Source organism: Lontra canadensis, unplaced genomic scaffold, assembly GCF_010015895.1.
Source record: "Lontra canadensis isolate GAN:19392208 unplaced genomic scaffold, GSC_riverotter_1.0 scaffold7, whole genome shotgun sequence".
Lineage (NCBI taxonomy): Eukaryota > Metazoa > Chordata > Mammalia > Carnivora > Mustelidae > Lontra > Lontra canadensis.
The window spans coordinates 35,592,865-35,619,211 of NW_022631001.1; the positions used below are offsets into that span (position 1 = coordinate 35,592,865).

The following is a 26,347-nucleotide window of genomic DNA, read 5'->3' on the forward strand; positions in this document are numbered from 1 at the left end:
TGGATGGAACTAGAGGGTATTATGCTTAGCGAAAAAAGTCAATTGGAGAAAGACAACTATCATATGATCTCCCTGATATGAGGAAGTAGAGATGCAACGTGGGATGTTTGAGGGATAGGAAAAGAATAAATAAAACAAGATGGGATCAGGAGGGAGACATACCATAAGAGACTCTTAATCTCACAAAACAAACTGAGGGTTGCTGGGGGGAGGGGGGTCGGGAGAGGGGGGTGGGGTTATGGACACTGGGGAGGCTATGCGCTATGGTGAGTGCTGTGAAGTATGTAAACCTGGCGATTCACAAACCTGTACCCCTAGGGCTAATAACACATTATATGTTTATTAAAAAAAAAAATATATATATATATATATATATATATATATATATATATATATATAAAGAATAACAGGAGCCAGTTTTCTCATGGGTGGAGAAGGGAATGTGAAAAAGAGAAAACTAGAACAAATCTAAGGGTATCTGACTGGAGAGTTGGAGGTACCAATATAAACTCACGATTGTAAGTAAGAGATAGAGAAATATGGATGTAAGTATATGTGTGAATACATACATATACTACCTAATTCTGTCCATTAAAATATACTGAGAAAAGTAACACCCCAATAGCACTGAACCAGAAAGTTGCCATGTGCTCAAAAAATGATGGGATATGTCAAAAGGACATGGAAGCCAGTTGAAGGGCCTCTGACTGGCCAAATATGGCATGATATGATCATCAAAAATAAATAATAGTAATGGATTGTACCCAGTTGAATAAAATAGGAGTCTAAGCATCTCTACAGATTTTAAAAAGTATAATGAACAAAGTGAAAGTTTGGTGAGACACATTATAGTTACATAGTATCAAAGTATCTTCCCATAAATTACTTATTAACAAAGAGAGGTGGTTTAACAGTGATCAAAGTTAACAACACCCATAACATGACAAATTGTGATCAGGCAGGACATAAGAGGATGCAATGAGAACACAGCATGACTACTGTCATATGTCTGTCCCAAATGGGAAGCTTATATCTAATCATGAGTAAACAGACAAACCTTTATTAGTTGGGTACTGCTCTGTACAAAATTACCCTTAAACTTTGTGGATTAAAACAATATTTATTATCTTTCAGTTTTATAGGTCAGGAATTTAGGAGAAACTTGGCTAGGGAGCTCTGGCTTGTGCTGTGCTGTGAGGCTGCCGGAAATCTCACTTCCAAGGTGGCGTATTCATATGGCTGGCAAGTTCATGTGGCCACTGACGGAATGCTTTAGTTCATCTCTATGTAGGTTTCTCTGCAGGGCTGTTTGAACATTCCCATGATGCAATGGCTGGCTTCCCCGGAAGCAAGCAATCCAAGACGGCAAGGCAGAAACCACAGTGTCTCTTATGACCTAGCCACTAGGTACACAACACTTTTATAGCATTCCACTGGTCACACTGGTCATTCCTGAGTCAACGTGGAGGGGACTTAACACGAATACCGGAGGGCAAGAAGCATTGCGAGCCATTTGGGAGTCTGGCAACCACAAACCCAAAGGAAGGGACAAAATAACCTGCAGTCTTCAAAATGATTAAAATCATGGAAGTTAAGAAAATGCTGAGGAAAGGACTCATATTAAAGGAGATGAAAGACACAGGACAACCACATGCAACACATGATTTGGGGTGGGGTCCTTAGCTCCATATTAGATAATTGGGAAAACCTGAATTCAGTTTGAAGCTTAGAAGTGTCAATTTCCCAATTTAGGTGGTCACACATTCTTGTTTGGAGGAAAGACACTAAAGAATTTGGGGGTGAAGGGGTGTCATGTCAGCAACTTTCTCTCATCGTTTCTGAATATTTGAGATTATTGAAAAAAAAATACATTCTGTTCAACCCAGAGAAATAATTCCAACTACCTAAAATATTATATTGCAGTTCTTTAACTCAGATAATTTTTAAAACAGAGTTTCTTCATAAAAGTCACAGTCCTTTAAACTTAAGAAACAGAGAATAGACTAAATAAAAAAAAGAAAATCTAGTGTGTAATATTTTGGCATGTAGCTTTTTGGTCTTTTTTTGTGCATATATTGTATACATTCACATATACATAAAAAATTATAAACACGATATCATGCTGTTCATATCTGTATCACAAACCTATCCTCAGACCAATAATATTCTGCCACAACATAAAAAGAGATCACTTACCCACTTTTATACATCAAGTCAGCCATGAGGCTGAGATTCAAGATAAATTTTGCCTGCCTCCATAGCTTGTACTTTTCCTCCTTATCCCCTCTCCGTGCCTGCCTCCTTGCCCTTCCCCTCCCAACCCGCACTCCCTCCCTGCCCTACACCCACCACCAGACAGGAAACAAAACAAAACAAAACAGCACAGATTTTTTTCTCACCCACCAAAATGTATCAATAATTACACTGATGCTTGCCAGCTGTGTAGCGCTGGGATTCCCAGCATCCATTCACACCTGTCTTCCCAGGCTTGTCCAAAGAGGTATATTATTTTTTAATGCATCAACTTCATCCTCAGGGCAATTACATAGCTAATTACTGTCACAGTCCCTGTTTTGTGATAGTCTTTTCAAGAGGTTATTTGAACTAGTGCTGCATGGTTTGCCACTGGCCCCTTTTGAATTGATGATGGGATATGTCTAGGAATGAGTCAATCATTTGAATATCCACTGTGCACACAATTCTGCATTTTTCTAAAAACTCGGAGTGCAAAGATGTGAGTGCTAACTCCTTGCCAGGAAATATTCTGAAATACAACTGCGGAGAGGAGAGAAATGTCTGTACAACAATACGCAGTAGCATCAGGCAGCCTGTGCTCAGTGACAGCAGTCAGGCAAGCATGATGGGCCTTTATTGTCAGAAAGACGTCATCAGGAAGGAGGACCTCAGCCCCCATTGGTGGAGGAGTGTATATGGAGCAAGTATTTCTGGCAAGAGAAATATAATAATAAAGATACAATGGCAGGAATATTTTAGACATGTCTGAAGAGGTGAGTATGATTAGAAGGTGACAGGAAAAAATGGGTAAGAAGTTAGGCGGTGGGGGGGGGCTGACTGGCTCAACTGGTAGAACTTGTATTGAGGACTCTTGATCCTCAGGGTTTTGAGTTCAAGTCTCACATTTGGCATAGAGCTTATTTCATAGAAAACAAATAAAATAAAATAAAATAAAATAAAATAAAATAAAATAAAGATTGGTTCAAAAAAAAATAGGCCAGGGACTGATTGTCAAAACTCTTCAATACCACATCCAGAACAAATTTTATTAATTGGGAAGCAACTTCATTGGATGAGAGCCAGGCCCTAGGTGGGAAATGAGAATGAAGAGTCTTTTTTTGCAGAAAACTCCCTAGAAAAGGAAAGGGGTAGGCAAAGGAAGGGGAAGATGGGATGATCCTAAAGGGCCAATCAAAATTATTGATAACACTGGGGAAGCCATGCCTACTTGAAGGCTAGAAAGGCAGTGCTGGTTGAGGGAAAGATGGAAGACAATGAAAGGAGAAAGAATAATTAGCAAAGTGAGTTCTTCAGTGAGGTGAAGGGGACCTGAATCCAGAGCGCACATGTTAATGAAGAAGTTGGGGGAGGGCTTATCTTTGAGAAGGAGGGGAATCACATACTCTGAGAAAGGACGTTTGGAGACTGCCTAAGTATGGAGATGGAGTGGTTTGGAGCAGAGAAAAATGTTAAAGATGTGTTGTCCTGGGTTAGGCCTTGGCTAGGTGGATTCAGGGCAGTAGGCAAGAAGTGGTCTGTTTTGGAGAGTGATGGTGGTTATTTAAAATGAGATTGGTAGGGATGCCTGGGTGGCTCAGTTGGTTAAGCGTCTGCCTTCGGCTCAGGCCATGATCCTGAGATCATGACATTGATTCCCACATTGTGCTCCTTGCTCAGCTGGGAGCTTGCTTCTCCCTTTGCCTACCACTCCCCCAGCTTGTACTCTTTCTCTCTCTCTCTCTGACAAGTAAGTAAATAGAATCTTTAAAAATAAATAAATAAAATGAGAAGGGTAGCTCAGAGGATGGACAGGGAAGAGGCAGAAAGCCTGATCATAGTCTAGACCTGCAGAGGCATATCCACGCCCAGAGACCCATGATTAGGAAACATTTCTCACTCATGAGTTGGGGCTCTCTTTGGGGTGGATAAATCCCTCCAGCCATGGTTTTGTCTTCTTCTATGGCCTTGGAATTCTCCAGGGCTAGGATTCCCCAGTTTCTCTGGCAGCACTGTTTGGTAGAATTTTCTATAATCATACAAATGTTCTATATTTGCACTTCCTATTATGATAGCCACCAGTCACCTGGTGGCTTTGAGCACATGAAATGTGGCTAGTGTGATTAGGGACTGAATTTAAAATTTTTATTTCATTTTAGTTAATTTAAAAAGCCACAAATGACCTCACCAGAGAGAGCAGCTACTGAACTGTCCCTTCCTTCTTAGTGAAGGAGATAAGACAGGAGTGGAGGAGAGGGGTCAGATAGGAGATTTTGCTATTGAGAAGCACTAGTTTTTTTCAGGATCTACTCTGGTTGACCTTCCCCAAGAGTAGGTTTGAAGTTTCAGAAACTTCACATTCCCTTCTTTTTGCTCCTGATAAACTCATAAGGATCAGGTTTTTTTTTTTTTTAAGATTTTATTTATTTATTTGACAGACAGAGATCACAAGTAGGCAGAGAGGCAGTCAGAGAGAGAGGAGGAAGCAGGCTCCCTGCTGAACAGAGAGCCCGATGTGGGGCTCAATCCCAGGACCCTGGGATCATGACCTGAGCTGGAGGCAGAGGCTTTAACCCACTGAGCCACCCAGGCACCCCAAGGATCAGTTATTTTGGAAAATTTCTTTTTCATGACCAGATTCTGGGCAGGACAGGTCTTTAAGGATAGGTCTGCCCTTGAATCCATACACCTGGGAAGTGGAATGAGCTATCCCAAGGCTTCTGGATGATGAAATGTGGAAACTGAGGGGATCATTTCACTCAGGCCAAAGTAGCTTCTGTGGTCCTAGGAGGATGTCTAGAAGTCCTAAGAAGGAGTTCCAGCTTAGCAACAGAAACCTAGATTCAAAATCTGGTCCTTAAACATGTTATCTAACCATTTTAATTCCGCATCTATAAAATGGAAAGAATGCTACCTACCTGAAAGGGCTGTTGCAGGGGTTACATGTAATTAATAACATTCATATTTATTCTTTTTTAAAAAGGACTTATTTATTTGAAAGTGATCGAGCATGTAGGGTGAGGGGAGGGGCAGAGGGAGAGAGTCTTAAGCAGACTCTGTGCTGAGCATAGACCTTGATGTGGGGCTTGATCTCATGGCCCTGAGATCATGACCTGAGCAGAAACCAAGAGTTGGGGCTTAACTGACTGAGCTGTCCAGGTGCCCCCCATATTTATTCTACATTGATTACCAGCTAATGTGCTAGGTACTAGGAATAAAATGGTAGGCAAAGCAGGTATGATTCTTGTTCCACTGGGTTATTTCACTGCCTTATGTTTTCGTGTATGAAGATAGTCATTAATCAAATAATTGTGGAAGTATACACTATGTCTTTATAATATAATTATGTTATACCAAATTACAGACTGTGATAAGTCCAGGAAGGAATAATACAGGTGATGTGATTTCTAAAATATGTTTGCAGACTTTTTGACACTCTCCCTCTAAAAGGTAGTATCTAATTCTTCTCCCATTGGATGTGGGCCAATCTTAGTGACTCACTTCTAATGAATAGAATATGGTAGAAGGGATGCTGTTTGGTTTTTGAAGCTAGTTCATAAAAAAGAAAAAGCTTCTTTGTCTCTCTTTCCTTCCCCCTACCTCCCCTCCATTTCTTCCTACTTTCTTAATGTTTAGCTTTGAATTCAAGTCACCATGTTGTGTGGAGAACCAAGCAATATGGAGAGATATATGTATAGAGAAACTGAGTCCTCTTACTAACAGTCAACACCAACTTGCCAGCCATATGAGTGAACAGTCTTGAAAGGGAAACTCCAGTCCCAATCAAACCTTCAGGTAACTCAGTTCTCAGCTGACATGACTACAGTCTCATGAAAGACCACAAGCCAGACCCACCTAGCTCAGCCATTCCCAAATGCCTGACCCACAGAAATGATGAGAGACAATAAATGATTCTTACTGGCTTAAGACATTAAGTTTTGGAGATATTTGTTACCCAGCATTAGATAACTAATACAATGTTTAAAAATGTGATTAAATCTGGGGTATCAAGCAAAACAGCAGAAACAATTAACAGACCGTAGGGGAAGGGGAAGATATTCCAAGGAGCTGTCCTAACACAAATAAGGGCCCTTTGGGCAAATGATCAGTTTGAGGACTAAAAGTTACCCATGGTGCTAGGAGCACACAGTTAGATGGGAGAGGGACAAGATGGCTGAAAAGGCAGGGAGGGGTTAGATCACGCAGAACCATTAGGAATGACTTTTTCTAAATGTGGTAGGATACTCTTGAAGAGTTTTTTTAGCAGGTAGAGTTGCATCAAGCCTGATAACTTGGTTTCTGGTGCTTTTCCTAGAGATGGAAAACACCGGATGAGGATCATACTCATAGCGGAAGACCATGGTTTTGGACAGATTGTTTGACATGCTTCTGAGATGCCCAGATGGTGTTGTCCAATAGGACATTAGTTATATACATCTAGAGTTTCAAGGAGAGATATGGATTACACGTGCATGTTTGAAAGACAAGAGCAAACACATAGTGATTGAAACCACTGGAGTAAATTAGAATCAGCTGGAGATAGGATATAAAGTAAGAATAGAAGAAAGCATAGCGTTTGGAATCACACAATTTAACAGCTAGCTGGAGGAGAATGGGTCAGCGAAGGACAATGAGATCTAGCAGAGGAGTAGGGGAAACTAGGAAATTGGGCCAGAGAGAGAGACTGTTTTAGAGAGGTGATAATCAACCATGTCAGATAATCCAAGATGGGGTCAATGAAAGGCCCACTGAACTAACTAAACGGAGGGCTAGAAAAACATCTGTTTTGAGGGAAGAAGTGATGAAGACAAAAGCCTGAATGGAGAGGGTCGAGAATAGTGGGAGATAAAGACATGGAGGAAATGAGGTCCAACAACTCTTTTCTGAAGTTCAGTTGAGAAAGGGAAGAGAAGGCAAAAGCTTCAGATGAGTTGGGGTTTGTTGTTTTTAAGATGAGACGGAGACCTCTGTCTGTTTACATCCTGATGGAAAGGATCCCATAGAGAGTGAAGGTCATGATCTGGCTGAGAGGAAATGGTGTACAATAAAAGGATTATGAAAAGGGGGGGGAGTGATAGGATTCAGAACCAGCTCAAGCCCTGGGCACATGGGAGGCATCAGAATAATACTGGGTCTCTTTAATATTTAACTTAAAAAAATTGTGAAATACAATAGATGTATAGAAAAGAGTATCTAAAATAAATACAGTATCTCCCCCCACCCCCCTGCTCACCCAGCCCCCATCCATGGTTTCTCTGTCTGGTTCAGTTACTCAAGTTCATCTGTGGTCCTGAAGTAGACCATCCCATCATCATCAGGTCAGTAGTAGCCTAGTACTATGTCCCAATGCCTGTGCCATTCACCTTGCTTCATCTCATCACATTGTATTTTACCCTCTATCATCACAGGAAGAGGGGTGAGTGCCACACTAGATATTGAGAGAGCGAGAGAGACCACATTCATATAACTTTTATTACAGTGGATTGTTATAATTGTTCTATTTTATTACTATTGTGAATCCCTTATTTTGCCTAATTTATAAACCAAACTTGATCATAGGTAAGTACGCATAGGAACAAATATAATGTATATAGGGTTTAGCACTATCCACAACTTCAGGCATCCACTGGAGTCTTAGAATGCATCCCCTCAGATAAAGGGGGACGTCTATGCAAAGTTTAATGGGTCATTATAGTAAATATCCATATAAGCAGACAAAAATATAACACTGTCTGCATTTCAAACACCCCACATGTTTCTCTTCCTTGTCCCAATTCCCAATTCCTACTGGTAAGCACTATCCCAGATTTATTGGTAATTGATATTTTTCTACTTTTTTTAATTTCCCATTTTACCACCTCAGTATATACCTAAGTATACATCAAATAACGCTGTTAAATTTTGCTTGTTTTTGAACTTCATATAAATATAATTGCACTATGTGGATTCTTTTATTTCATGCTTCTTTCACTCAATGTTATATTTTTAGCATTCATCTACGTTGTTGCATGGACCTCATTTGTTGTCAACCCTGTATACTATTCCATTGTATGATTATATCACAATCCATGCACTTTTTCTGCTATTAGTGGACATATGGGTCATTTCTTGTTCGGTTGTGTGTGTGTGTGTGTTTTTTTTTTTTTAAGTTTTGTGATCCTCTATTTAAAAAAAAATATTTCTATGTATTTTTATTGCTTTTAAGTATTCCCTACGCCTAACATGGGGCTGGAACTCATAATCCCGAGATCAAGAGTCAGATGCTCTACCAAGTGAACCATCCAGGTGTCCCTCCTGTTTCGGGTTAATAAAAATACTGCCCCCCCCAAACATTCTTGCATGTGTGTCCCTGATGTACCTGAACTTCTCTTGGCTATATTCCTAAGAAGAACTTCTGGATCATAGAGCGTGCATATCTTTGACTTCATTCGTTAATACCAAACTTTCCCAGAGGTTATACCCATTCACACTGCTCTAAGTTACTCCACTTCATTAGAAATGAGACAAACTCTATCATTAGTGTTAATACACATCTTTACTTATTTTCTAAAGCAGTATCTTCCTGAGCCAGGTGCTTCCTTAGAGTAAGTTCTAACCTGCCCACTCTCCTTCCTAGCTTCAGGCTGACTGAGTTCCATCTCATCATGAAGCGTTACCATTAACTGGATCATTGTTTCTTTTACGTGTTACAAGTTAGGTTCTTCCTTGGGTAAGACTTTGAAGTAACAAACTCTCTTACATCAGAGGTGATACATATCATTGTTACATCTCGGGGTATATCACCCCTGCACATGGTTGATCTTTTGCTGTCAGTATAGTACTGCAGCTATTTGGGCAGCTAAGTGGAAGGTTAAGAGCATGAAATATGGAGCTGGACTGCCTGGGTTTGAATCCTCACTCTGTACTTTCTATCTGTCCTCAGTTTGCTCATCTTGAAGGTAGAAACCTCATCTCATAGGGTGACGGTGGGTGATTAAATGAGGTAATTAGTGGAAAGTACTTAAAAAAGTGCCTGGCATCCAATTGCTTTATTAAAGATCTGTTATAGTTTTGGGGGAATAGAGGTCAGTGATTATGAACATGGGCTGAAGTCAGAAGGAATTCAGGTCTACCCTGTATACTCTGCTCTCTCTGGACTGTGGGTCATCGGGTAAATTGTTAATATTCCCATACCTTAGTTCCTCACCTGTATAAACTGAGCTACGAATCATTATCTTGTATGGGTGCCATGAGTATTGAAACGGTAAATGCAAAGTGCCAAGGACTGAGTTTGGGTGTACTACATGCTAGTTGCTGTCACTTTAGCAGGTGGCAGCTACTGTTCCTGCCCTCAGATGCTGGAGGTGAACAGCTGCTGGGCCCTGACATCCATAGGTCCTCTGTACCATCTGAGGGGTAGCTGAGGAGTGTGAAAATGTGCGGAGAGACCACAGAAGTTATTCCCATTTACGTGTACGTCTTGGGAGGTATACACTTAGCTAAATGAAACCCAGTCCACTTGGACTCAGATGTAGGGGTTATCCCAGCACACCGGTAACTACAGAATATAATAGAGAGTCTGGAGCAAGGACTTTTGAGGGTCCTAAGGAGGAAATATCTAGTTGAGTAGTCTTTCTAGAAGAGGTTTTTAAGATAAGTCTCAAGAAACATCCTATCAAGTGGGAAAAGCTGCAGAAAATACTGGTCATGAAGAGCTCTGAATCACAGGCCAAGGTATTTTTCCTCAATTCAGTAAGAAATAGGATATTTTGTATTGCTGGGTGGCTGTGAGATGGGAGCTGGAGTCTGAAAAATGTTCAGGTACACTGGGCCAACAAACTGTGATTTAGCAACCCTACTGTCTGGCTTGCAGTGCCATTGGACTCTCATACTTTTAGAAGATGATATTTGGAGAGGGATATGCCCAGCAGTTTTAATGCCAAATTAATTATGTTTTTCTAATACGTTTCCAAAAATCAATGCAATGGTGGCTGGGGTCATTACTGTAAACCTCATCGTATCACCTTATTATTGCATGCAAACTAGAGATAAAATGCATTAGTATCCTTTATTTAAAAAAAAAAAAAACATTAGTACCTACCTGTGGTAATGGATACATACACACGTGAGAAATTTGTATAGAAATGCAGGCACACACAAATGAGCACAATTAAGGTGGAAACGTCAATAAGATGGGTGGACTGAATCGATGTCAATATCCCGACTGTGCTATATTACAGTTTTGGAGGACATTACCATTGGGAAGAACTGGGCAAAGTGAACAAAATATTTCTTTGTCCTATTATTTTTTACAACATGTGAATCTTCAATGATCACAAGAAAAATTTCAATTAAAAAACATTAGTACAAGTTACGTTTTGTACAAAATGTGTCATAGCAAGTCACATTCTGCTTCCCTCAATTAACCATATTTAGGAGATTTAGGGACAATAAAATAGGCGCCATTATTTATCTTGGGGCCCCAACTGGAAAGGAGAGCAAAGTGCCTAGGAAAGAGGTCAACAGCACAGAAATTGCTTTTGCTACTTCGATCTTAGTGAAACTGGCACAAGACAGTCACCGAAAACGTTAGACAAGTTCTGCCATAGAGGGCTGACTTTACCCAGCTATTTTCTGATTTACCCACTGGGTCTAATGTGTCACTTCCCCTCTTCCAAAGGTGGCGATAAAACTATTTTTTTTTTTAGAATGGAAGAGAAATTGATCCGCACACACAAAAGGGGCGTCCTGAAGTTGCCTGATGTAGCATTTTAAAATTCGGGGAGTTTTTACCTAACCCATTACTTTCGAAAAGTACAACCCACAGGAATGAGTGAACTCAACTTCTTGAGCAAGCTGGAGAACACGGTGCTAGGAGGGCAGATTGGTTTCCCTTCCCAACAAAAGGGCCGACTTCCACTTGAATGAGCGGCGCCGCGAACTTTTATGAAGTGCGAGAGGGGAAGAAATGGCAGGCTGGGAATCCGGCCCCGGGAAGGCTTCCACCGCGCCGGAGAACCACCACCTGAATTATCAGAAAAGAAACTTCTCTTCCCCGAACTTGCAGACTTCCGCGAGTCCTGGAGCGCTCTAAGGGGTCGGCCGAGCTTCCGCGTCCCGTAAGAGGGAAACTGAGGCAGGGAGGGCGCGGCGCGCGCAGCTCCGGGGTCGGCGCCCGCCCGGAGGAGGAAACCCAGGCTTCCAGAGTTCTCCGCGCGGACGCAAGCACCTCGAAGTCGCCCGCCGCCCCGCCCAGCTCGGGACAAAGCCCGGGCCCGCGCCGGGAGACAGGGCAGGGGGGGGTGGGCAGGGCGGCTCCCGCGCGCGCCCCGCTCCCCCGTGGGCGCGAGACTCCGCCCTGCCGTCCCAGCGGGGGGAGCCCGTGCCCCAACGGCAAAGTCGGCCCAGCCGGGCCCGCCCCGAATCCCCATGACGTCACCGGCGGCGGCAGGCCCCGCCCCCGGCCCCGGGCGGCAGGCCGCATGACGTCACCGAGGCCCCACCCCTCCGGAGCGAGTTCGGTCCTGGCGTTCATTTCATTCCTGTCCTCATTCCGAACATTCTTAGCATCGCTCGCGCCGCGCCGCGCCGCCCGAGCCGAGCCGAGCCTCTGCAGCCGCCGCCGCGGCCCCGCCGCCCGCCGCGGGCGCCCACCAAGCACTTTGCAGACTCGCTTCCACCCTGCGGGCCAGTCCGCGCGGCGGGGCCCGGGCCCGGGGCGGCCGCGTCCGGGGACAGGCCATGCAGTGAAGCCCCCCCACCCCGTCCGCCTTTGCCCGGAGCCGCGGGCAGTAGCCCAGTGCGCCCAGCCGGCCCCGGGGCAGGAGCGGTGCTAGGCAGGGGTAGGGTGGCCCGGCCCGGGGACCGGGAGCCGGGGAGGGAGCCGGGCACCGAGCTGCGGGCGGGGGAAGCGGCGCCGAAGTTTGCCTCGGACTCGCCGGGCGCTGCGGCGGCTCCCTTCGCCGAGGTAAGTTGGCGCGCGGGGTGATGCTGGGTGCGGGCGGCGCACCGGGCGCCCGGGGGCGGGGGGCCGGCGGCGCGTCCGGCTCGGGCCGCTCTTTCTCTGCGGGCTCCGCTTTGTGTGTGGCGGGCGGTTACGCGGAGGGCCGGGGCCGGGCCCCCGCGCCCCCTTCAAGGTGAGCGGCCGGGCGCCGCCTCGCGAGTTGCTGGGACGCCAAGTTGGGCCGCGCGCTGCGGAGCCCGCGCGGCAACAGGCGGCCCCCGGCGGCGGCCCTGGAGGCGCCCGGCCGGCCGCGCCGCGCCCCCCGCGCCCCCCGCGTCCCCCGCGCCCCCCGCGTCTCCCGCGCCTCCCGCGTCTCCCGCGCCTGCCCGCTCGCCCGCACGCGCACACACGCACACACCCTCACAAGCTCAGCCGGTTATCACGATTTGCTCTGGGAAGTCAGAAGTTCGGAGCGGGCGCGGGCGGGGAGAGCCGCCGGCGCCGCCTCGGAGCCCGGAGCCGGCCCCCCCCTCCGCCGCCGCCCCCATGGGGCCCCCGGGCGCCCGGGCCCCCCGAGGCCTGCCCGGGGTCCGCGCCGACTCGTGCTGCTGGCGGGGGTTCGCTCCTTCTCAAAGATGAAAGAAGGCACGGTCGCCTTTGCCGCTTCTCCAGGACTGTTGCTGCTGCCGCCGCCGCCACTTCATTGCACATTCAAGTGGAAAATTTTCAGGAGTCAGCAGAAACATTGTGTCCAAAAAAGACTGAGTCGCAGTTACCACCAAACCCTGGAGGAGACTCTCCCTGGAAAACTTCCCTTCGGTAGGAAATACTGGGGGATTTGTTTGTTTATTGGAAGAGAAATGATCCCCAGGAGAGGAGAAAATCTGGGTGTACTTCTAGTCTTTGTTCGTAGCAGCAACACTGTTTTCAAAAGTCCAGAGGCCCGCTTTCAAGAAAGTTCAACTTCCAGGAGTTTCTTTTTTCTAAAATGCATTTGTGTGTGTGTGTGTGTGTGTGTGTGTGTGTGTGTATTTCTTTTTTTTTTTTTTTTAAACTGAAGCAACATTTTAAATGAGTTGAAAACAATGGAGGGCTCACACTTCCCTTATTCTTCTCCCACAAAAATAAATAAAATCCAGATCATAATTTTCTTTGCTTTTTAATTGTCTTTCTTTTTAAAGATTTATTTAAAGTTGAATGGTGTCACTGTATAAAAACATTTATGAAACAATGAAATAGCAGCCACCAGCATTTCTCAGGAGGCTTGTTAACTTCTCAGAAGCAAGTGGCTGCCTGTGATTTGCAGAAATGAAAATTGACCTCAGTAAGCTCTGGAAACTTAGAGACAGATGATGTTCCAGGAGCGGGTAATGTAAAAAGGCCTGTTTTAAAAACAGTGCTTTGGAGGGAGCCCAGGTCCTGGGACAGAAAGGTCTGCAAAACCTATCAGATTTCAAAATGGTTAAACAAGAAAATTTTAAATGCTACAGATACTGCAAAGGAGCAGATCACTTAAACATTTCAGGGCAACCGCTTGTTTCTTCCTCCCCACCCTCCTTGATTGTTTCTGGAAGTTTTGGTGGTCTGCTCGCTTGTGGTGTGCTGGGTTCCTGCAGGTGGTTACCTGAGTAGACAGATCCCTTTTAGGAGCCTGGGATCTGCCTGCATTGTCAGAGCAGGCAGTGAGTGGGCTCCTTTCTCTGCAGTCTGCAGTGGCCTTTACTGGTGTGTCCTGCCCGGGGCTTCTCTGCCAGGGTACTCTGAGGCAGTGCTTAGGGAACATATCTTAGGCTGTGCCCGAGCTTCGTCCTTTCACTATCGGATCTGTGCCCTTTTGTAAATATAAGGATCTTCGGGGCCAGGCTCAGATCCAACTTTGCTTAAGAATCTTTCTTCTTCAGAAGGAAATAGTAGAACTAATTACAAAGTGACTCAGGAAAGACAAATGGATTTAGTTGAACCTTTGTCAACAGTGAGGTTTTGAATCGTTGATTATTTTGGAGGGGGAGGCTTACTTTTCTAATCTCACTATTTCCATAAATGGTCACAGATATTTTTGTTTAGTATTTCTTTGTATGTACAACTTGGTATTGAGCTCTTAGGTTTCAGATTTTAAACAGAGTTTGTAATTCTTTTATTTGTTGTTAGCATAAAAAATGAGCTGATAAGCTGTATTCATTACTGAATTCTTGCTGATGGTATAAAAGTGCCAATGTAGACCATTTTATTTTTACTTATTATTTGGCCTGCAGTTTTAGGGCAATATTAGAATAATTTTTTTTTTTTTTACAATTTTGAGACAAAACCAGTGTGACACTTTGCCTTGACAGTAAGATTTGAAAAAAACAGAGGAAAGAATCTTTGTATAGATTCCTCCTCTCAAGTGATCTTTCATGAAGTAACAAATAGAACTCCATTCAGAGACCATGCTTGAGAGATTGATGGAGTTTTTTTTTTTTTTTTTTTTTTTTTTTTGTGTGTGTGTGTTTTTCTTTTTCCTTTTCCCAAAACATAAACCAGGACTCACCACTATATGTACTTAATGAGATTTAATTTAAAGAGGGAGGGCAACCTAGTTTAGTTTGAGCCAGATTGAAGCAAATTTCTCACGGAGAGGCGGAGAGGTGCTTCCTTGCATTGTGGTACGATGTGTGCCTAGGCCCCAGCAGCAAACTAATTATATGTCAGGGCAGGTTTTGGGCGGGGTGGAGGGCGGGGGGGGGGGGGGGGGGGAAGGGGAAGAGCGACATTGGGGGACGTCAGCTTCTTTCAGCTTCTTCCCTTTTCCCTCTACCTCTCTTACAGCAGGAATTACGTATTCAGACTCTCACTTTGGAGGACTAATGTCTCCTCGTATTAAGAACAAGGACAAGCAAGTCATAATGAAAAGGGTGTTTGGTTTTTTTGCTGCTTGTGCTAAAGTCCTTCAGTAACAGTTTTGAGTTCTGACACTGCAGCTCAGCGGTATTGGAGGGCATTTCTCAGTGGGAAAATCTGAGAAGAATATACTTGCCGTGGATCGTCCGTTTCCAGATCATATCTGTTTTATCTTCAGTGGAAAAGTATGTACCAGGAGCATTTGGAGAATGCAGAGCTCAGATGTTAGCTAGGCCTTTGAAGAAATGAGCTGTGCCATGAACAGTATTTTTAAGGTTCCTTGTTTTAGAACGGGTTGATCTCTCGTGTGGGGTGGTCACACCAGAGCCTCTGCATCTGTGGGATTACTTTTTTTTTCCTCTAATCTCATGTACTATTATGTGTTAATTGTGAGCATAATTATACTGCCTGCAAATGAAAATCGTGGTGCTTTATCGCTCCAAAGGTTGGTGCAAATGACTGCGTGTAGGAGCCAGCGTGTGTAAAAATGACCGTGTTCATGTGCAGACAGTAGGTAGATAGCATTTTTAAGCTTGTATTTTAGGCACGTTGTCTTATTCCCAATAAGAGTAAAAACTTGCGAAAGAGTAAAAACGCTGCTGAGTGAAGGCTGGGCCTAGGGGTTGGATCCGTTTAGTGGTAAAACTTTGTAGGTCTGTTTTTTCCAAAGACTGAGGACAACGGGCCAGAGCAGGTGTCCGGCTCTCTTGGTGGTGGTGCAGGGAAATCAGAGCCCACCTTTCTGTCCATAAAGGTGCGTACTGCACTTCCTCCTTAGTGGTCAGGGACTGCAACGGCAGCAAGGGCTAGTGTCCTACTTCTGACCTCAGCAAAAAAAAAAAAAAGTACTGTAAGCTTCTTGCCCTTTGACAAACTTGGGCTCTGCTGCTGGGCTGTTGGGGACTGACTGTTGGCTGCCGGGTACTTTTTCTTATTTTTTCTTATTTTATCTGTAGAAGCCGCAGATGACGCTGTGGTATTTAAATGAGATCCCAAATCATGTTTGAACAGTATCAGTGATATATTTTATTCTTTCACCTTCACAAAGGTGATAAAATCAAGTAATTCAGGTCCGTGCTAAGCCCTTAATGTTTCAGGGTTGGGCGTTTTGACAAATACAAGCTTAGTCCCCCTTGCACTGCAATGACTGCATACTTCCGAGATGTGGGAAGTTTGGGCCTTCCCTCTGCTGGGATAATTTGTGGAATGCTGGAATATTTGGATCTAAATATCTGAGTGTTTGTGTGTGTGTTTGTATTTTGTCTCAAAGCTGTGACGTACTGAGAGTCCCCAGCCTGTAAAAGTCCTCATCATCAGCTTCTTTGACCCTGTCCCATGTCGGAACTTAAGAGTTGAAATAAGAGTTGAAATTCAGCCACCTCCTCAGAGAGATTCCTCTCTCCTCTCCTGGTGCCGACTAAGAATTTTGGAATATGTATTTTCATTTTAGTGAAAGCAAATGGGATGCCCTGAAGGGTGGGTTTCGAGGATGGTATTTCTTACAGGGTGGGTCCCACTCTGCTCTTAAGTTCTGTCCACTGGCTTTTTGCATGGTTGGGAGGATTCTCAGAAAATAGTTTCCATAGCCTGGGAGTCCTAGCTAACTGTGAAACCACTGGCCTCTCTTCTGATTGGAAGGGGGAGGGGTATCTTAGAGGCTGTCTTTCCTACTCTTGTGGCAAGCCAAGGGAAGTCTCCATCCTGGCTGTATTCTGCCCCCCCGCCCCCCTATTTACCATCCCCATCAATATTTACTATCCTGATGTAATGCTTTCTGCTCTTTTTCATGTTAGTTTTTAAGGCTCTGCCCTAGGATTTCATTAGCAGTTATAGTTTGAAGAACAGGGCCCAGCATTGGAAAATGGGTTTAAAAGAAAAAAAGTGGCTTACTAATGAACAAGTTAAGCACCACCATCGTCTCCAGTGGGGAATTCTGGTTGCTTTTAGGCATCTGACAGATTTAGATGTGTACAGTGACTGAAACACTATTGACTGGGAATATACAACAATGACGAGTGCTGTTGTTTTTACTGATATATAAACTGAAAAACTGCTGCTAATGGTGGGAAATGTTAATTATGTGAGAACATATTGAACTTATATTCTCTGGCATGAACTTTGAAAAAAAATGCATGAACTGCGCTGCTTTTTTATAGGCACAGCTTTCTAATTATCATAATTCAGTTCAGCTCCGCTCTTGGATGGAGTTCAAGTGCAATCTCAATTTAACTTGAAAGGAGGTTTTTTTTTTTTTTTTTTTTTTAACTGAGAATGTTTAAGAAAATTTGAAAAGTTCATCCAAGAATATTGTCTGCTAAGGTGTTGGTAATGAGGGGGGTGAAATGAATGCCTTTTTATGATAGTTAACTAGATCTGAATGTTAGATTGACTTTTTTTTTTGCTTTGCACTGTATCCAAACCTGCATCTTGTACATTTTTGCACAACCAGATGCTCTGTGTTGCTGAGTTCTCTTTGAAAACCAGAATCTTTTCCCTAATAGTAAACTAAGTAAATGAATATTTTATTACCATTAATGATACAATCTACGTAAAGACAGGATCCTCTTTAGAGTGTAGAATAGAAAGCAATAAATGCAGAAACCTTATGAATTTATTCAGGACAACCCACCATTAATCTTGGGATACCAACCAAGCCTTTAGAAGGTGATCTCCTCATTTGTTCGTCTTTACATCTTGACTTGATGGCACTCTGTGACAGGAGTCGTCTTTGACAGCATTCATGCCACTGCCTTCTGTCCTTTAAATTTTCTCCGACCTTCGTGCCTTTTCCAAGAAAAAAAAAGTTAATGAAGCCCAGGAGCCAAATCCTCTGTGGAATCAGTTTTAACTGGAAGAAAGAATAACTTCAGCTGGACCTTCCGACTTTCGTCCGGTCTGACTTCTGCTGAAATGCAAAGAGAGCCCGCAGAAACCAAATGACTTCATTTGCTCTGGCACTCAAGAGCCGAATTCACTTCCACCGTGGTGAAATAAAAGGAGCCAAGTGTTTTAAATAGCCACTCCCCGAGGCCCGCCCGCCCAAGTGTTTGGAGAAAAGCGCATTGTCTGCTTGCCGCTCTCGCTGGGAGCCGGCTAGACCCGCCCTCCCCCACCAGGCAGCTCCCTTGCCTGAGCTGACATCTGGTTTTCTCTGTTCACCTGATGCATACCTGCCCTCGCGCACGCGCGCGCGCGCGCGCGCGCGCGCGCACACACACACACACACACACACACACACGCGCATATCACGGGCATGTGTGTGTCCTGTAGTTAGCGCGTGGAAGGTGTGTTGTGTTTCAAGTCCCTCCCGGGATCGGGGGCGGGGGGGAGCCACAAGGCTAATAGCACAAAATAAAATGTAAACACAGCAGCCGCCCCACATGCCGCTGCTGCTGGGTTTCTGTCGGCCGGTGCTCTGGGTAGGCGTGCCTATTGTTGTGGCCGCAACAGGCGGCAGAAGTTGGGGCACCATATGGCGGATGTGGGCCTCAGATAAGCTGTCTGGTAATTTAGCTTATCAATAGCATTTTGATATGCTTCATTTTCAGATCACCCATCACTGCGGCTGGGGATGTCCTGGGGGCTAACTGATTGTAAACCATTGAAACCATTGTGAGCCATGCTTCCTTTGGTGGAATCTCTTTCAACCCATTCTCCTGGGCTGCCTTTTCAACTCAAAGCCTTTGGGAGACCGTGGTGGGTAGAGTTAGAAAGAGCCCCATCAGCTGAGGGGACGGGCAGCCCTGTCCTGAAATCTGGAATGCTCAGCAAAGACCTCAGCAAGTATTTTCATAGAGAACAAAAACAGAAAACAAGCTACCTGATAGCAATTTTTTTTTTTTTTTAATATACAGAGGCAGAACTGAGAAATTCCCGTAATTCAAAATCTGCCTTTGTTTTAAACACTGGAGAGATAAGATAAGGCTGCTATTGTTCATTCTTATTTTGATAAAAGGTTTCTAGTTTTGTTGTGCTTTCAAAATACCTCCCTAATTTCCTTTCACCTTTGTGTTTTACCTTAATCATAAAATATAAAATTGATTGATGTCTGTATAACTGGAAACCAGGGCAAGAGTCCTCTGTGATGTGGAGGCAGGAAGCATCTTCCTTTATGACTTGGATTGTTAAAGAGGGACATGCTTCTAGAACACTTCTACTCAGGTGTCTGGTGAAGCTGAAGGAAAACCATTCTGGTGGGAACCAACGGAGGGACTCTTTCCCAAGTGGCCAGAGCCAGCTCAGGGAGTCTGCACACAGTAGGTGGCTCCTGGGAATTTGATGACGGGCTTATCGGATGTGTGAATCCCTGTCAGCAAATCCACGTGTCTCCAGTTCCTGCCAGGCCCTGGGGGAAGCAGCCAGGGTCAGACCGGCTGTCCCTTTCCCAGCCCACCGTGCCTGGGTGTTCTCGCGCACCTTTCCAGGCACCTCACTTTCCCCACATTTTGACTTACGGGTTTGTAATGCACTGTACACAGACCCTTTTGTGTGGCTAATTCAGGATGATTCTGACTCAAATCCAGGTCAGCTACTTCCCACGCCTGCCCAGGGGAGCCTCGGCTGCACCCGTGTTCCCATCTGAGCACCTGCACTGCAGCCTCCACAGATCTTTCAACAGCCTGGACGTTACCCCTGGAGATTTAGGAGGGCTGGGCCGCGTGCAGAGTTTCCGTATTTTTAAGAGGTCGGTGGTGGTGTCCGCCTGTGGTCGGGAACCCTTGCTCTAGATAATACTCTACCTCTTCAGAGCCAGTCAGTCTAAATTTGGCCATCCCTCCTAACTCCGAGTGGGATTTTTCTCCCCCTGTATTTGTGAACAAATACCACATCTTTATGGAATTCACTTAAGATGGACTTGGTTGGTTTTAAAAATACAGCCATACACAGAGAAGGTTGTACCTTTCTATTGCAGGAAAAGCAATAAAATGAACAGAGTCATCTTCCCCCTGTTTGGCAATCATCTGTCACATCTTGGGAGCATAGCCGTTGATTCCAGATGTAGATTATAGAGGTGAGGTGTGTGTCAGGCTTGCCGGCAAGGGGTTTGAGGGACTAATTCTTGTCTGGCTGCTTACAGAGGTGGTTTCACTTCCTGGGTAGTGAGGCTGCTCACAGAGCCCTGCAGGTGGTACCCCTTGATGTAGCAGGGTGGGGGGATGGGAGGGGTGATCCTGATGGCGTCTGGGAGAAGAGCCTGCTGCTTTTCATCCCTTTCCTCCCTCTTCCTTGCACCACGGGCACTTTGAAATCCAGATGCTCCCGGTTTTTTGTAGAATTGCTGCTTGCCTCTGGTTGTTCAAACATGTACAGGTGCTACCTGGTGCTAGGGATTTGGTGATAGACCAAAGGTGGTCATAGAATGGTGATCAGTGAACACCCCTGCGAAGTTCGTAGTTCGACAAGGGAAATCGGCCTGTGAAGAGGTCATCAACGTCCAGTGGGGAGGCTGTATGTTTTGTACTTCCGTGCATTCTGAGATGCAACTTTTTGTATATTTGAAGTTGGGACATGTCCTGCCATCGTGGCTGGCTGGGCAGTGGTCACAGTCTGGAACATGTGCAGGAGAGGAAGAGAATCCCTGGGCCTGATCTGGGGCGTTCCTGAGGATTCTCTTGATTGCTGACAGGGCTCTTGGAACCAGGGTGAGAGTATATAGAAAAGCACAGTGTTGATCTGGCTCTGAGAAGTTGTTTTGGGTATACCTTACCCAATTTATTTTGCTTATTGTTTTCCTTTTTAGGTGCAAGACTGACGTTTGCTTAAAAAAAAAAAAAGGTAACTTGTGTATGAAATTAGATTTTTTGAGTGATGGAGCAGCATCCTGGCATGGTTTGTTTCACAGCAATAGTTTTTAGAAACAAAATCATGTTGCATTTTACAACCATTGGTGTGTTCAGAGTTGATGGGACGTTGGAGAACCATGTTTGCATCTCTATCCAAAAAAATTTGTGCGATTTTACTTTATTGACAGGGGTTGTTTTGAGGGAGTGGTTTGGGAAGGGACTTTTATTTTTTTAAGCATGTGTTGTTTTTAGGAGCATGAATTTCCTTGTGTAGCATCAGAATAAAGGGAAAATTAAGACTGTTGTCTAAGTGCTCTTGGTTATAGCCAAACAGCTGTGTTGCTCAGGGATAGGGATTAAGGAAAACTTTGCAGAGAAACTGGTGTTGGAGTTCAGTCATAGGGAAAGGGTTTATTTATTTATTTATTTTTTGCCAGATGCCATTTTGGGTGTAGTGGGGAACTAAGTCATTAAAAAAAAAAAAATGACTGCCTGGTGGTGGCTATTATGGAGGGCACTGGGTGTGGTACATAAACAATGAATTCTGGAACACTGAAAAGAAATTAAAAACATAAATAAAAATTAAAAACAAAAACAAATGACCCCCCCACCCCTACCCCAGAAACACTCTAGAGCAGTGACCTCAACCCTCAAAACAGCTATGGAAAAGGTTTATTGCTGGTCATGAGCTCCTGTAGATCAGAACCTATAGATCTGAAACTTGGATGTGAGCAATTAATTGAAAGAAGCAGAAGGAACTGGTTGATAAGGTGGAGGGGGGTGGTTTTCTGATTCTGGTTTGGAAAAAGGCAGGATAATACTGTAGTTTTAAAGACTGGTTTGGAGTAGGACACTCCTTAGTTGGACTCATGGCTCAGTCAGTTTCTGGTTTTGTGGCCTTGGACAAATTGCCCTCTGAGCCTTGGTGTCCTCATCTTTGAAGTTCAGTAGAATGCCTCCTGTATGCCTGACATATAATACACGCTCAGGAAATAGCAATTTCTTTACTTTTCTTTCTTTTAAAAATGTTATTTATTTGTGTGTATGTGAGATAGAACAAACAGGTAGGGGGAAAGGGCAGAGGGAGAGGGAGAAGCAGTTCCCTGCTGAACAGGGAGCCTGATGTGGACTTGATCCCAGGACTTGAGCTGAAGGCAGACGCTTAACCGACTGAGCCACCAGGTGCCCCAGTAAATAGAATTTCAGATGTTACCTTGAATGCCAGGTCTTCACAGATTTCCTGCCAGGTCAGCCTGGACAGTGACTCTTGAGGGACACCCAAGGCTGAGGGAGAGTTACTTAGAAGAGCTGGGCTTCAGGTCTTCAGACAGATGGATTCAAATTCGTGAGTGGCTGAGGTGTTCCATGAAGTCCGGGACCATTAATCACTTTGTACCATAATTCCTCTATTCATAAGTGATGGAGGAAACCCATCAGTAACTATATAATATGTGAGGTCATTCTCTGCCGAGTGATTGTATGAATTAAATGGAAATGCTTCCAAAGGTGGGTAGCATGGTGCACCTTTTCCACCAGAAAGGAAACCTATTCCCTTAAATTCTTTTTTTTTTTTTTAAAGATTGCTGCCTTTTTTTTTTTTTTTTTTTTTAAAGATTTTATCTGTTTGAGAGAGTAAGGAAAACTGAGGGGAGAGGCAGAGGCAGAGGGAGAAGCAGACTCCCCGTGAGCAGGGAGTCTGACTTGGCTTGATCCCAGGACCCTGAGATCATGACCCTATCTGAAGGCACTGTGCAACCGATTGAGCCACCCAGGTGCCCTTCTTCCTTAGATTCTTGCTTGGAAGCCACACTCCTAACTTTGGGATTGGGTTCTAAAAGTTCTCTAAGATGGTTGTATGCAACTCATCTTTTCACAGAGAAACTATCCTTGGGGCCCTCGAGCTGCTGGGGAAACATTAAGGAACCATCCCGGGAGTTTGAGGTTGGATCAAGCTTCTGGTGTGAGGAAATAAGAGAGTTATCTCTCCCCCTACTTTTGCTGCCCCCATTGCACTTTTGTTTTTTAAGTTAATTTTTTAAAGTAGGGTCTGTCCCCAGCATGGAGCCCAATGCAGGGTTTGAACTCAAAACCCTGCCATCAAGACCTGAGCTGAGATCGAGAGGCGGACACCTAACTGAGCCACCCACTTGCCTTTGCACTTTTATTTTATTTTACTTTTTTACTTTCTTTGGTATTATTTTATTTTTTTAAACTTTCTTTAGTATTTTATTTAACTTATTTTTTTAGAGTAGGTCCCACTGGGGCTTGAACTTAGGACCCTGAAGTCAAGAGTGCATGCTCTACCTACTGAGTCAGCTAGCCACCCCCACCCCCCTGCACCCCCAGTGCACTTTTTAATACCTGTTTGGGTGCAGGCTGCTTAACTTCTCTTTCCAGATGTTTCCACATCTGGAAAATGGAGCCGATGCTACCTACTCTGAACTGTTGTGGGAAAGTTTAGGTAAGAGCTAGCTCAGTAAGCTACAGGTGTGACAGCTGCTAGACCCCCCAGGCCATCCTGGTCATCTCAGTGCTGCAAGCTCTGAGATGAAATCTTTGGCCCTGGTATTAGACTCCTTTCTGTGGACCTTAAATATATTTCAAATGATTCACACTTGTGTGAATGGCAGCCCATCCATTCTTTTGCTAGTGTGTTTGCATAGTGAAGAGGTTGTTGGTTAATCCAAGATGAGCGTCTTTTTGGGTTAGCACCCAGGTAGACCCAGGATAGATGAGCTGGGTCTCTTCTGGAGGCTGGTGGGTTGTAACCTGTGTTTTCAGAGTCGTCTGCCCAAAGCTGGTCAGCTACATTTGAACAGGGTGTGTCCATGTCCCCACATTTTTCGACTGGGGCCACTCCCAGGGACAGGTCTGAGCAGGCAGGGCTGCTTTGTGTGAGCCAGGGCTGGGGACCACCTGCATTTTATGGACCTCTCTGCTGGTCTCTTAACCAGGTTCCACAGAACTGTGTGTGAGTGAATCTGGTTTCCTAGCCTTTAAATTAAGAGTTAAGATGAAAGATGTTAAGAGAAATGAGTGGACATGGCGGGAGGGATGGGGACTTTTGGAGGTAGGCAGGCTGAGCCTTGAGGAGTGGAGAGAGGCACAGTTTAAAACCACTCACAACCTGGGACTCCTAAAAGCCACTGAATTATATAATTTTAAAGGGTAGATTTTATGGTATGTGACTTGTATCTCATAGAATCAGTGTAGCACCGGATCCAGTGAATCACACTGAACATCGTACGCACCGTGACACCCCCCCCCCAAACATTTGTTTTGCTGGTCAGATGATTAAGGTTGATATGCAGAGTGATGTCCTAATACAGGTTTACATTTCTGCTTGTTTCCTGCTTTTAGTGAGGTACCCATTAAAAGTGTCTAAGGCAGAAGATTGCTTTTACTTTTAGAAAGAGGGACTTCAGGGGAGCCTGGGTGACTCAGTGGGTTAATAAAGCCTCTGCCTTCAGCTCAGGTCATGGTCTCAGGGTCCTGGGATCTAGCCCCACATCGGGCTCTCTGCTCAGCGGGGAGCCTGCTTCCTCCCTCTCTGCCTGCCTCTCTGCCTACTTGTGATCTCTGTCTGTCGAATAAATAAAATCTTAAAAAAAAAAAAGAGGGACTTCAGTAATGCAGAATGACTTGCCCCTCAGTGATGAATGCTGACTATGTTAACTGCCCATATGGCTTACACTTAAGCCATCCTAGACCTCAATAAATACCAACAAGGAAAAACTGGGAGACGAAGTGGTGAAGAGACCCGGAAGGCACCTGTGGCCCCAAGTCCAGTATCGAATCTGCTTTGTAAATTGACTTAAGAGGGGAAAGAAAAGAACCCCGAGTCAGGCTAATGTATACCCCAGGTTTCAGCTTCTGCTCTGGCCAGTTTTTTCTTAATCGTAGCTTAATTGTAGCTTGGTCTTGCTCCTGTGTCCTCCCAGATGCTCCCTGTCTTCCGCATAATAACTGTTTGTGGCAGCTTTTATCCACTGGTATTTTGTAAAGGGTCGTCCTCTTCCATTCCTTTTGACTGTGTGAATGCTTGCCTTTCCCGTCCTGCTCCTTGTTATCTGAACAGCAGCTAATAGCACCCCCTTTCCTCTCCAGTGCCCTGGCTTGGACGATAAACTATACAGTCATTGTACTATTAGGAAACTATTGAGGAAACTGGATGACCTCCTTTACTTAAGCAGATGGAGGGAAAATCTTTGGGCAGGCGGTCTTTGTGGCTGGGGCTTGAGCTCCTGATTCTGGAAGGTGTGTCCCCAGGCTGTTTCTGAGAGCAGAGCCTCCTCCGAGGAGCTTTTCCTCTAAACCTGTGCTACTTATAACCAAATTGCTTCAAGCCCTCTGCTCTTCTGGCAGATCAATTCATAATGTATTTTTTTTTTTAAGTGTCCATTCATCGGAATGATTCAGCATTGGTTCATTTCCGTTTTAAACTAGCAAAGTTTAATTGAGAAGTTTTTCCCAGTGGAATTCTGAAAGGTTTCTATTGTGTGAAATTCGGGGATTTCAGATTATGTTTTAGGACTTGTGGTCTCAGTGCTCTTGACAGTCTTCGGTTTCAGGCTTGGTTCTCCTTGTTCTTCGGGACACCGTGGGATCATGTCCTATGACGAACCTAAATCTATTAGGCAGAGAAAGTAGAGTGGAATTCAAGGAATTTTAGTGCTTTGCTTAAAACTGAAAGTAATTGTAACAACCCTGCTCAGCTCCAGGTGGTGGTTTCGACACCATTATTTATTTAGTTACTGTATCCCGTGCTTCATGCAGTAACCTCGGGCAGGTGTTCAGTGCCCTGCAGTGTCTTCCAGGTCTGGCCATTGTTGTTGAGCTCTGAGGACTGTTTCTTCTTTGGGGCAGTTCACAGGGAGAAGGCCCCTCTGGAGGGTCCTCCAGAGGCCAGGGTCCGGGTCCCTCCACCTGGCAGCTGTGTAGAAGAGAAGGCTTGGCTGGACAGCCCCTGGCACTGGTTTTTGGTTTTCCCTGTGCCCTTGGGCAGGCAAGTCACTTGAAAAGCTTTCCTTTCCCTCAGGGAAGGTGATGCTGGGCCCCCTGTCCCCCAGTCCGCTTTTGAGCTGACCTTTAGATTAAAGAGGTAAAATGTGAGAGCCAAGGCAGAAATGCCTGGAGAACTGCATCTTTGTCGGGGTCCTTCCTTCCCCTGTCCCACACTCCCCTCCCACAGACAGGGTTTAGGGAGGAGGAGCAGTAGTGCGGAGTCCCCTCCATCACTCACTTCTGGCCGTACCCATCCCCGGGCTACTTGGTAAGTAAGGGAGACTGCCCAGGTTCTGTCTTAAGCCCATTCTTCAGCATTATTTCATCTAAACCTAAGAGTTCCATTTGTGGTTGAAGGAAGTGGAGCTCAGAGAGGTCACACCGCCGGTGTTAATGCGTCCCAGGATCAGCATTTGAAGCCAGTTCCGGTGGCTCCACAGCTGCCAGGCCAAGAAGATGGTGAATTAAGTCACCTATCAAGTTTTATTATTATGGCATTTGAATGGAGTTGAGATAGATTACAACATTG

At 44.9% G+C, this 26,347-nt stretch overlaps 1 protein-coding gene across 4 annotated transcripts in view; it reads left to right on the top strand.

The window, feature by feature from the left end:
* The first annotated feature begins 11,790 nt into the window (after positions 1-11,790).
* TEAD1 (TEA domain transcription factor 1) overlaps positions 11,791-26,347 on the top strand; it is a 253,414-nt gene continuing 238,857 nt past the window's right edge. For 3 of the 4 annotated variants that reach the window (XM_032853505.1, XM_032853506.1, XM_032853507.1), the window contains exon 1: positions 11,791-12,178. The gene's annotated coding sequence lies outside the window, so the exon portion shown is untranslated. Of the gene's footprint in view, positions 12,179-12,826; positions 12,974-26,347 lie in introns of all 4 variants that reach the window. The other variant, XM_032853499.1, reaches the window with a different exon arrangement.